At 38.2% G+C, this 12504-nt stretch overlaps 1 protein-coding gene across 1 annotated transcript in view; it reads left to right on the top strand.

The window, feature by feature from the left end:
* Nucleotides 1–12504, top strand: part of CDH2 (cadherin 2) — a 237457-nt gene that overhangs the window by 148757 nt on the left and 76196 nt on the right. The gene's annotated exons all lie outside the window — the stretch shown is intronic.

Below are 12504 nucleotides of genomic sequence, written 5' to 3'. Positions count from 1 at the left end.
CATTCGGTACTAAGCACTCCCTAGGATCCTCTGAAACTCACCAGAGTGATCTAAAGAAATGGACACGAAAGAAGACTGAGTTTAACTTTTCTCAGTGACATGCAATTATTTTTCAAAGATGTCAGGTACAGCATTGGAACTTGAAATACTTAGTAGTATCAATCGATCCTCCAAGATTTATTGTATAACTCATTTTGATTCCTTAGTGCCTGAAACGACAAAAATCTATTTCATGCTAAGAAGGTGACTGGTATATTCTAAGAATAGTGGTGTTTCAAAGACAACAACTTTAGTTTCTTTTGATTTTTGTAACAGCACACAAACCAGCAAAAAAAAAAAAGCATCTCATTCTAAATGACAACTCATTACTAGCATTGAAATTTGCTAATGTATGAAATTGCCACCATTGAGCAAATTCAGTGATTTTTATCACTATTGCTATTAAAATTCTGTTTTATCTCTAGTTATGTGGAACTTTTTATTTGAATATTAACTCTGCTTTGTGATTTATAGATCAAAAATATGTATTTAGAACAATTTTAATTGTTTTTAGAAATGAAATCCTTTACATTGCTTTTTGTGTCTCAGAAGAGTATTCCTCCCCCAACACAACCTGCTCAACATCAAGAAAGTCAAAAAAAACTTTAGTATAACCCTCATGATAGTATTCACAGGGATTTGTTTGATTTTAGACCATTCATGTGTATTTTTTAGTGTTTTGAAGCAATTAACAATCATGAAGTAAGACCCTTATATTACAGAAAAATAAATTAAGTTTCAAAGCTCTTTAGAGAATCACTCAGTATTTGTAGATCCACATCCAGAACTGAACTTACTGGCTATTGCCCATTTTTTATTTTAAAAAATGCTAAAAAATCATTGTCAATGCAATGTTTTACTATTCAGAAGTAAACTAGGTAAAAGTAGTTGAGGTTATGGCTCAGTTGAGTATAAAATGATAATGGTTTATTCAAGATTACTTGTAAGATGTATAAGATGAGAATTAGCCTCTTTACAAGCAGACATTTTTAGTAACTTTTAGCTTTATTAATAATTCATCTCATTAGAAAGTACAGTTACTACTGTACTCAATTATAGTGCATATTTAGAGCCCCTGTTGGTTCGAGTATAATTTATACAAGGCATGCTTGTTATATAATGAATTTTACTTTTTATGTGACTTATGAAATCAACTCTATTTCCATATAATCATATCTTGCATATTCTATGCATTTTTGAGTTATTCCCATTTTTTAAAAAAGTGCCACGGATGATCTTCCTTATCTTAATAGGTCTAACCCATTAGTTCAGGTACAGAAAAAATGCTAGCATTTTTACAGAAAGCTACAATGGCATTCATGGTTTAAAACTAATCTCTCTAAGATATGCAACTCTCTCATCTCTCTCTCTCTCATCTCTCTCTCTTTCACACACACACACATACACACACACACACACACACACACAACTGTATTGAAATCCTTTGAGCCAGTGTGTATGCATCAGTATTAGATCTTTACTTTTTGCCCATGTTCACATTTTTTTTTTCTGGGTAAAGGATTTTACTTTACCTGGAAAATGCTTTCCTTAATTAGAAACTCTAGGTCCTGAAAATCCCTTACAAAAGTTCTGTGATCTATATTGCCATATTACTTAAAAAAAAAGGTATGTCCAACAGATATTCTCCTCTCCCCCAACACACACACACACACACACACACAAATAATTTATCCAAGAAAAACATCTTTTGCAATATCCCTACTTGGCAAAGGAGCTATGTGACACCACTCCACATAAAACTATGAAGATACCATTGACTGCCAGGCTTCATGCCCAGGTTGTGATGAAACTAACTGCTTATCATCTCCCCAGACTCACTTGGCCTATTCCTCCTTTTCATTAAAATATAACAATAATAATAATAATAATAATAATAATAATAATAAATTGTTTAGCAGTCCCTTGGAAATCTACCTTCTGTAAGGGAACAAACTATTACTGCTCAGTGCTCAGTTGTACCAAGGCTACTATCATTACTCCCCATCCCCAATCCTCTGCCATTATCCCAGGGGGCATTGTTACCCACTTTGAGAAACACAGATTTGTCCTCACTTGCAGCCTGTTGGCTCTTTTTCCTTCTGTTCTCAGATCAGATGCCAGCTGCCATTTCCATTACATATGCACTATATCCCTTCCTCCTTTCAAATATAATTGTCAAGATCTTTAGTTTTCTTCATCTTGTTAGGTACGCTATTTACTCAAATATTAGTAATTGAGACGTACATTCGAACTCCTAGACATTAGGGACCTGCCATTCTATAGTTACTTTAAGTAGCATATGGGGAAGCTTGTGGTGAATTTTTATCGAGGAAATTTAGCAAGACATAAAGATTGCCCTGGGTTTGAAATGTAGTCGTTGTATCTTAGAATGTCCAGAGAACTTGAGGCATTAGTTCTAACATTCTCTGTGACCCAGGTCATTTATAATCTTTCAGTTTGGTTTACTTGGTTTGATTTCAGTTTTGAAAGGACCTACCCAGCAGTTCTCAGGGGGCCAGCAAATGCTCATGGTGATTTTTAGCCAATGAAGCCCAGCACTCAGAGATAGGTCCTGAAGATGTGGCCTGGACTCTGTAGTGCCGTAGGTCTATAGGGTCATCCGGCAGTGCTTAGGGTCATTCAGCATCGCGCCCAGTAATATTTAGGGAGCCATTTGCAGTGCTAGATTTTGTGGTCAACTGCATGCAGAACAATTGCCTTAACATCTTTACTATCTCCCTTGCCGGTCTGTGACCCTTTGTTTCCTCATATGTAAAGGAGGGAAACATATATGAACAGAAAAAAAAAGTACATGAAAGTATTTGAATCTTGCAGTTGATATCTAAATGACATATCCCAAATCTAAATTTATTATATCATATGTCAGTGTCACTGTCCTCCCGTTGTTCATCGATTTGCTCAAGCGGGCCCAGTAATATTGTGAGACTTGTTACTGTGTTTGGCTTATCGAATACATCACAGGTACCTTGCCACACTTTTGCCGTGCGGGCAAGATACTCTCGGTAGCTTGCCAGGCTCTCATATAAATTCATTTATTTTTTTTTAACTTAAAAAACATGAAAAGTTGTTTATAATTGGGTTTCAGCCAGATAATATCAATAGCCGTCTCTTCACCAGTGTACAAGTGTACATATCCCACTACCAATGTGCCAATTTTCCTCTATTGCCTCTCTATTGGAGGCACTTTTCCTGTCTCTCTCTCTCTCTCTCTCTCTCTCTCTCTCTCTCTCTCTTTCTCTCTCTCTTGAGCATTTTGAGCCTTATGATTTGCAATACAGATACTGAAAGGTTATCAGGTATATCTGTTTACCTACTTTCAACTCTCAATTCCTGTCCAAAATTATCATTTTCAACAATTATTGTCATACTGGTCCCTGCTCTATCCTAACTGCTCTCACCCCACCCCACCCACGCATACTCTTGTGACAAACTTCCAACCATTGACCAGTTTTCATGGCCCCTGTTTTCCCTAGATTTTTGATAAGAGTTTATATGTTTTTATTTTTATATCCTACAAAGGAATGCAGTCATTCTATATTTCTCCCTGTTCTTCTCATAATATTATATATTATGAGCAGGTGACACAGAAGCAGTAGTTTAATAGTTGACAATTCAGTTCAGAATATAATGCTAAACATTTAACTTTCATATACAAATTGACAAATGTACACATATTTTAGTAGCTCATATTGGCTAGTGATACGGGTTCTGAGACAGTGGATACAACACCTCATCTTTGTCCTCTGCTTCCTTATTTTAAAAGCCATCCTATCAATCTTCTCGCTGAAGCAAGGTTCTTATTGGTGGTCCCTTACTTTACATTATGCTATTTCATACTAGTCCTTACTTTGAGAAGGTATCCTGTGAATGAACCCTGGCTGAACACCTGGACATTGTTGTTTGTTACTGCTGAGAAGATAGTTAGAATTTGTTCATTCTGTGCCGCCTTCTGCTTCGGTGAGGTTTTAGTTCAGTGTTGCTTGATAGGCTGTGGTGCAATAGAGCATAGGCTATGGCTCAGATGTTGCATGCCTGTCACTCTTGCATTGTCTGCCATTAAGCTAATGACTATATTATAAACGCCTCTGCAGTTGCTTAGCTCTTATTAAGGCGTGTCTATTCTACACCAATTCCCTATGCATGCCAGGGTATCCCTCATCTCTAGTAAGAAGGTCAGAGAGCTACTCAAGGCCAAGATAGTACTGTCCTGGCTAATACTCAACCTCACTGAGAACCTTTCCTGAGTACTATGCCAAGAGTAAATCGTTTTTCTTTTTAACTCCTAAGTAGCACTATTTACCACACACACACACACACACACACACACACACACACACACATACACACACACACACACACACACAGAGTTTGTCTTTGGTCTTTCTAGAGTTCATTTTATCTTTCCATCCAGGAGTAAGTCTTGAATACATAGTGGGTGGCACAAGTCTCCCCTACTCAAAAAAATTACTTTTATTATCTGGATTAACTGGATAAAGTTTATTGGAATACCACTTACATGGAAAGAAAAGAAAGCAGGGTTGGGAAATTAAGGAAAGGTCATTTTAACCAGTGAAGCCTATAAAAGACCAAAACAAGCCTAGTAAACTGTTACCTGGAACATTATTTTACTTTCCTGCCTGTTTTTTTCCCCTACATTTTCTTGCTTACTCTCTTATCCACTTATTCTCTCTTTTCTCTCTCTGCTATTGTGTAATATTTCAAATTTACAGAAAGGGCCACATGGCAGGAATTGATCTGGTTTATCTGCTGGATCCTGTGAAAGCCTCTCTAACTGCCTAGGGCCCCATGAGATCCAGGAAGAGGAGAGGGAAATGATGTTGCAGGTCCAAGGGCTTTGGTTTAGGATTTCGTGCTTCGTATAAAATGAATCCTTTGAGCATGATCTAATTCATGTTTTAAATAAAGGTGTCACAAAGAGTGAAAGTAATAGACCAGTGAGAGCCTCCAGCCATGATTCAGCCCACTTAATGTCTGGGGATAAGATGGTCGTTGAAGAGGTGATGAGAAATGGCCTTCTTGGTAATATATTTTGAAGGTAGAGCTGACAGGACTTTTTCAGTACAACGGAGGTATATGACAGGAGTTAAGCTCAACTCTTAAATTCTTTAAGTCTGATACTTGGGTGAAGGGACAAAGTGTTTCCAATGAAATTTGTTGTTGGGGAACAGAGTGAATCAAAAGTTGACGTTGACACCTATTCAGTTTGAGTTGCCCATTCGACGCCTGAGCAGACTTGGCAACTCTAATGTTGCACAGCGGGATCTAGACCTTAGCAAAATGGTTGAGGTTTATTTTTATGTACTGAAGTGGTTTTCAAAATCATGGTGCTTCTGAAATCACCTAGAGTGGAACAGAAAGAAGTAAAGGATCTGGACAGAACTTCGAGGCCTCTTAATGTCAGAGGTGAAGGAGTGACCAGCAGGTATGGGAAACTGGATGGATGTTTCAAGAAATTTATTTCTTTGGAGTATGTTAGATTGAGACTGTCAGTTTTGTTCACTGCTGTTATTTTAATGCATAATAGTCTGAAAATGTCAGGCTTCTTGGGAGTATGATTTTAGTTTCCATGCCATTTTGCCCTCCAACTAACCCACCCTCAGCTGCAGCCTCATTCTTTGCTGTATGAGCGCATCCTACATTCTTACCTACTTCTTCTCACTTAGAAGCTCCTTTATTCTATCTTAACTGAACTTCCTGCCTATTCATGTGGTGATTTAGATTAAATTCATTTCTTCCCATATCCATATGATTTGATCCTGGGTAGGGTGTAACTTTAAAAATAAATATTTTTAATAAGGTTTTTTATTGTTGTGTAGTACTTGGGACAAGGTAGTACTTCCAGAATGTCAGCGTCCATCTAAAGCAATAGTAAAGCAGATAGAGACAATCGTCTTACTATGATCTACTCTGGTTCTATCCCCAGCACCATAGATTATCCCCTAAACACTGTGAGGAATGAGCTCCAAGCAAAGAGCCAGGAGTAACCCCTGAGCATCGCCGGCTGTCACTGTCACTGTCCTCCTGTTGTTCATTGATTTGCTCGAGCGGGCCCAGTAACGTCTCCATTGTGAGAATTGTTGTTACTGTGTTTGGCATATCATATACGTCACGGGTAACTTGCCAGGCTTTGCTGTGCAGGTGAGATACTCTTGGTAGCTTGCCAGGCTCTCCGAGAGGGGGTCGGAATCGAACCCGGATTGGTCGGGTCAGCTGTGTGCAAGACTAACGCCCTACTGCTGTGCTGTCACTCCAGCCCATTGCTGGGTGTAGCCCCCAAATAACAAAAAAATGTAGACTCATTAAGCCATCCATAAAGGTAAAGGCCCTCCCGTTGATCGTCAATTTGCTCGAGCGGGCCCAGTAACGTCTCCATTAGAGACTTTGTTGTTACTGTGTCTGGCATATCGAATACTCTCGGTAGCTTGCTGGGCTCTCCGAGAGGGGCGGAGGAATCGAACTCGGGTCAGCCATGTTGGCCGCTTGTAAGGCGAACGCCCTTCCTCTATGATTCGTGCTTCTACCTGCTATTGGTTTGTGTATTTCTTATTTTGTTTAAACGGGTCTTCTTTTAGTTGAAAAACTCATAATTAATATATCTTCCATTATTTATGTTTAAAAAGGTAAAGGCCCTCCTGTTGATCGTCAGTTTGCTCGAGCGGGCCCAGTAACGTCTCCATTGGAGACTTTGTTGTTACTGTGTCTGGTATATCGAATACTCTCGGTAGCTTGCCGGGCTCTCCGAGAGGGGCGGAGGAATCGAACTCCGATCGGCCATGTTAGCCGCTTGTAAGGCGAATGCCCTATCGCTGGAGCGATAGCACAGCGGGTAGGGCCTTTGCCTTGCACGCAGCCAACATGGCCGACCTGAGTTCGATTCCTCCGCCCGTCTCGGAGAGCCCGGCAAGCTACCGAGAGTATCTTGCCCGCACGGCAGAGCCTGGCAAGCTCCCCGTGACGTATTTGATATGCCAGACACAGTAACAACAAAGTCTCCAATGGAGACATTACTGGGCCCGCTCGAGCAAATCGATGATCAACGGGAGGGCCTTTACTTACTTACTTTACTATTTATGTTTAAGTGTGTCTTTTGCCCCCCTATATATTTGCTTCAGTTACTTACTCCTTGTTATTTTATTTCATTTTTATGTCTCTGGAAGTTAAATATCTACTTTGGCATTTTTTAAATTGGAATTATAATATATCATCTTAAAGCATTAATATTGCCAGGGCTTTTATATAAAAATATGTCAGACTAATCTGCTTATTGCAGCTACTTATCAGGACAGAATAAGGATATTGTTTTAGCTTAATTCAATTCATTATAGCTAATACATACAGATTGGGAAATGGTAACTTGGAAAGAAATTTGTGCACCCTCAACTTTCTTTGACATCACCTTGGTTAATGTAATGAAAATCTTTTAATACATGCTCATATATTTACATGGGGAAAATGAAATGTTCAAAACTTTATTTCTATAAAAGTTAGAAATACTGGGATGAACTGTGAATGTTGTTATAATGGAATTCAGGGAGAGGTGGGGTGGGGATTGGGAGATGGGGTAGGAAGATGAATGCCCTTGGGCGGAATCATCATATGACTCAGATCTTTCCATATAACACATACTTGGTGGAGCATGTATGTGGCAGCTATATGTTGCAGTGTGACAATCCCATTCACTTCGTTATCATTAAGTAGAATATTGAAGTAGGAAAACCATTTCTCCAAGAGGAAATGCTAACCCATTAATGAGGGTAAGACATATTATTATTGTAAGTTGAAACAACAGCTTCTTGCCCAGTTCTTTATATTGTTGAATAGGTGTGTTCACAGAAGTAGATATTGATTTGGGGCAGTGGTGAAGGGTCACTTTTATCTGTTTTAATCTGTGACAGAAATGAACATAGTTCTGGACATTATAATAAAAACTGAGCAAGCATAAAACATAATTTCCAAATATAACTAATTGATTCTTAAAGTAGTATCCCTTGACCTGAAGAAATAGCTCAAAGGCCTGAACGTGTCCTTTTTACACAAGAGGACAGGGTTTGATCCTCAGCCATACAATGATCAAACACCCATCCCTTTAGCAGTGCACATTTTCCACCACCAAGAACCCTAGTATACCCCCCACCCAAACCTGCCTGTGTGGCAGATTTCCACCTCTCTCTCTCTCTCTCTCTCTCTCTCTCTCCATTGATCACATTCAGTATTATGACAAAAGACCCAACATTATTATTTGGAATTTTCCCCAACATTCAGACCTGCCAAAAAGACATCATTAGATAATTTGTTTTCTGTTGCTGATTATGAATAGCATATGATGTCGTGTGGCCACAATAGCAACCACGCAAATTTGAATTTCTGATATTTTAGTAATAAACCTCGAGGAATTACTGCCAGAAGCCCCTGGGAAAGCCCCTAGCTTTCTGAGATTGGTATGTGTGCCTCTGGGATCATGGTCATTCAGAAGCCAGAGGAGGCATTTGAGAGTGGCAACCTGGAGCATTGTCATGGCGGGAAGCAGAGCAGATTCCACCGCCCATACCATGAGGCCCCACCTGCCTCCTCAATACACTCTCATACCTGGCTGTTCATTAGGCTCTAAAAGATGCAGGCCACCATGCCGCCACCGCAAGGAGAGACAGGCGGAGGGACATACACCCTTCCCCTCCCGGGGAGCATAGCACCATAGTTAAATGCACAGTCCAGATGCATTTTGGTTGGGCATTATATTTTGTTCAGATTTTCCCACCACCTTTCAAGCCTGTTTTTCAGGGACAAAAGGTAGATCTTTTACTTTCCATTGATCACTTTGCATATTGCAGCCGCGCGGTTCGGAAAATAGTCCTGGTACCTGCATACAGCGGCATGTTTGTAGAAGCTCATGGTCACTGGGATTCCATCTGGAGAAGGCGGGGAGACAGCACCTACCCCATCTGGAACCTCCTGGTTATATCAGCTCAGTATCGGGCCCAGAGAATTCTCTGGGAGTTGTGGAACCCGCCAGCCGTTTCCTTTGCTGCTATGTGCTGTAAGATGGGGGGGGGGGGGGGGGGGGTTGTGGGACAACATGATATTTAACCCTTATTATTTCTAGGCTAATGTATTAAAAACCATAGCCCATGTTTTAAATTTTTGTCATAGAAATCTGTCCTTTTTATATAGTGATTGTGTTAGTGAATTGGACTCAATATAAGAAATATCTGTTTAGGTGGTTAGAATGATGCTCTCATGCTATTAGGACATCTTTTAGGATTTATATAAGATAATACAAAGATATTCTGGAAGCTATGTTTTCCCCTAGGTTGTAAGGTAATATCCTAATGAAATAAATTTATATTAGTTTTCTAATTGTTTTTGCAAATTAAATTTCAATAGAATCCTGGGGTGTAAGTAATTGAATAGCTTCTCTAAAATTTTAAAGAAATAGTAATAATATTGATGAAATTTTTATGGAATCCTTCACATACTAAGTGCTTAATACATGTTATGCTGCCTTTGTTCAAAATGTAGACAATAGATATTAGAGTTCATAGTATAGATATCCTTTAGAAGTAACGCATATGCTATTTTGAGATCTGATACTGCTTTTGATAATTTTTTTATAGTTTGCTTTTTGTGGAAATTCTGTCTTCACTACTTACAATATGAGTAGTAAGTTGGTATTTTGGGAAGAATTGGCAATAATAATTTGAGTCTATCCATGTTTTAAATAAGAGCTATTTTTTATGAAAAAAGTTTAATAACTGTTTTGCGTACTTGTTTTTTCATAAATGATCATGATTTTTCTAGTGCTTAACAAAGGAATAAGTATTTCTTGAATTGTTTTTAACTATCTAGTACGAAATCTTGCTCTGTTTATCACCTTACTGACAGTTATAATTATCAGGAAATTGTTTTTCTTTATTTTATTTTTGAGGGGAATTTTGAGCCACATCAAGCAGTGATCAAGAGAAAAATGTGTTGAATTTAATAGTTCATTGAGTTTTACACTCAGCTAATGTGATATCATGTCAGGCTAGTAAAGCTAATTTATTGAGTGGTCATCATGATCTATACATTGGGGGGGGGGAATTATGGGGAGCCACACCTGGCAGTGCTTTGAGATGGAGTTCATCTCATAGTGCTCCAGGTACAGGATGAAGCATAGCTGGCAGTGCTCAGGAGTTACTCCTGGCTCTGCACTCAGGGATCACTCCTGATGATCTCAGAGGCCTATGGGGTGCAGGAGATTGAATCTTGGTGGTCACGTGCAAGATAAGCACCTTACCTTCTGTATTATCATTCTGGCCTCGTTTTTCTCTTTTTCTAGTGGTGATTTTGAAACCTTCAATTAGCAAGAATTTGTGTTCCCAGTAAATTATAATACAAACTTTTTTTCTTTTAAAACTAACAAATACCTGCCACAAAATGAAGAAACATGATTTGTTATTTTTTTTAACATAAGGAGTATTAATTTCGAGTCTAACTAAATAGAACCAAATTTCAAAGTCTAATGTACATTTGGGATAAGGAATTTCCACACAACCTGTGCTCTGTCAGAGTAATTTAATTAGAGGTAGTTATAGTTCACTGTAATTTGTTAATGGACACATTCTGGGAAGAAAAAAAAAGAAAGAGAGAATGTGCTTAAGCAGTGATAATTTTAGTGATCTTTATCTGCATTCTGTCAAAAGAAAGGGAGTTTCCTGAATTTGATGGCATAGAGATGCTTGGAGGAAGACTATCAATGAAATTGTTAGCAGCTTACTTTTTGTTATTAGAATGCATTGCAAGAAAAGCAGTAATCTTATTGCTTACCCTATAGTTTAATACATAAAATTGTGTGAATAGCCATATTGGACAATTGAAAATCTAAATTTCATTCACTTTCTATCATAACCACTCTTCTGTGTCATCCTACTGCTTGTTTTGATTTTGTTCAAACTTATCCCAAGAAGACTATCTTGGCTCCTTATTTCATTCTTTCATCTGTAATTTTCTATACAAATGTCAATTAAATATTGTATGACTTTCCTGGAAAGGGTCTAAATTAACGACTTTTCTACTATATTTTATACTTTTTTTACAGAATATTTTTAAACCCCTTTTTTAATTGAATAGCCAACACATTTAGAAGTAGGATATTTGTATGTATTCACTTTATATCACGTTTAATTCTGATTTCATAGATGCTTTCCTAATCCTGTTGCATTGAGAGGTTTTAGGCCACTCAGTTGGAGAGCATATCAGGCAAGATATAAAGGGAGAATGTTCTGCACTAGCAGTTACCAGTATTCCTCTTTAAAACCCCGGAAAAGCACTGCGGATGCAGGTGTCTCTCTCTAGGGCAACTTTACTTGTACTTACTTCTTCCGGACATTCAATCTTGCATTGCCTCTGCCTTGCATGTTCTTTCTAATTACATGTAGGGTGGCAATAACGTCAACTTCTAAATGCTTGCGGAGAAGTGATATGTGTCACATCAGTCTTCATACTTGATTCACCAACACAGTCCATGCAGTCATGCATATAGCCAAGGAAGATGAGAACTGTCATTTTCCATAATATCTAGGAAGAGGGGAAAAAACTGGGAATTCTATGGACATCAGTAATGGCTGCCTGGGCCACAATATCCCCACAGTATTATAAAATATATTAGCACTTTGTGGGCTCCATGCCTCAGAATAGCCAATTTAGGCAGAAGAAATCTTGGATTCTATTAAGCATGAAGTAAGAAAATTCCTTTTGGAGATTGAGGACATAACTATATTATCAAACTTTAAAAGCAATTTTTAAGATTTTCAATTTAATGTCTTATGCCAAGATGCCTCATCCAATTGCAAAGTACTTTATTTTACTAGCCGTGTAGGCATTATTAACTATATGCAAGGAGCCAATGATGTTGAAGGCAAAGAAAAAGAACTGGTTTCGAGTTATACACTCAGGGGAAGTTGTGCAGGCATTCCACTCATCATCGTGACAGCACTAGTAAAATAGATGATTAAATTGAAGACCGAGCATGTGGCTCAAAGGGGAGGAAATTTACCAAAGTCAAGCAGCCTCACATGCAGAAGGCCTGAGTTTGGTCCCAAGCCTTGCAAAATAAATAAATAATGATTTTAAAGATTCACTTCTGTCAGTTAAAAGTCAAGGAAACGATTTCTTTAAAACATGCTGCTAAGTGAAAACAAGTCTGATGCTCTTGCCTAAGGCCATGAAGATATAAAGAATATAAATGTCTGAAGATAGAAAAATCAAGTTAAGACTGAACACTCATCATTTTATAAGTTTTACACACATAGAAGTTCTTGCATACAAAAGTGTGCTCATAAATCTGAATTCCCCATAAATTGATGTTATGAAGATAAATTACTACAGCTTTATGCGTAGATAAAGGAATTAGAAGACCATATTTGCAGATATATACCAAGAGCACAA

Source organism: Sorex fumeus, unplaced genomic scaffold, assembly GCF_029834395.1.
Source record: "Sorex fumeus unplaced genomic scaffold, SorFum_2.1 ptg000128l, whole genome shotgun sequence".
NCBI lineage: Eukaryota > Metazoa > Chordata > Mammalia > Eulipotyphla > Soricidae > Sorex > Sorex fumeus.
This window is presented reverse-complemented; position numbering and strand designations above follow the sequence as displayed.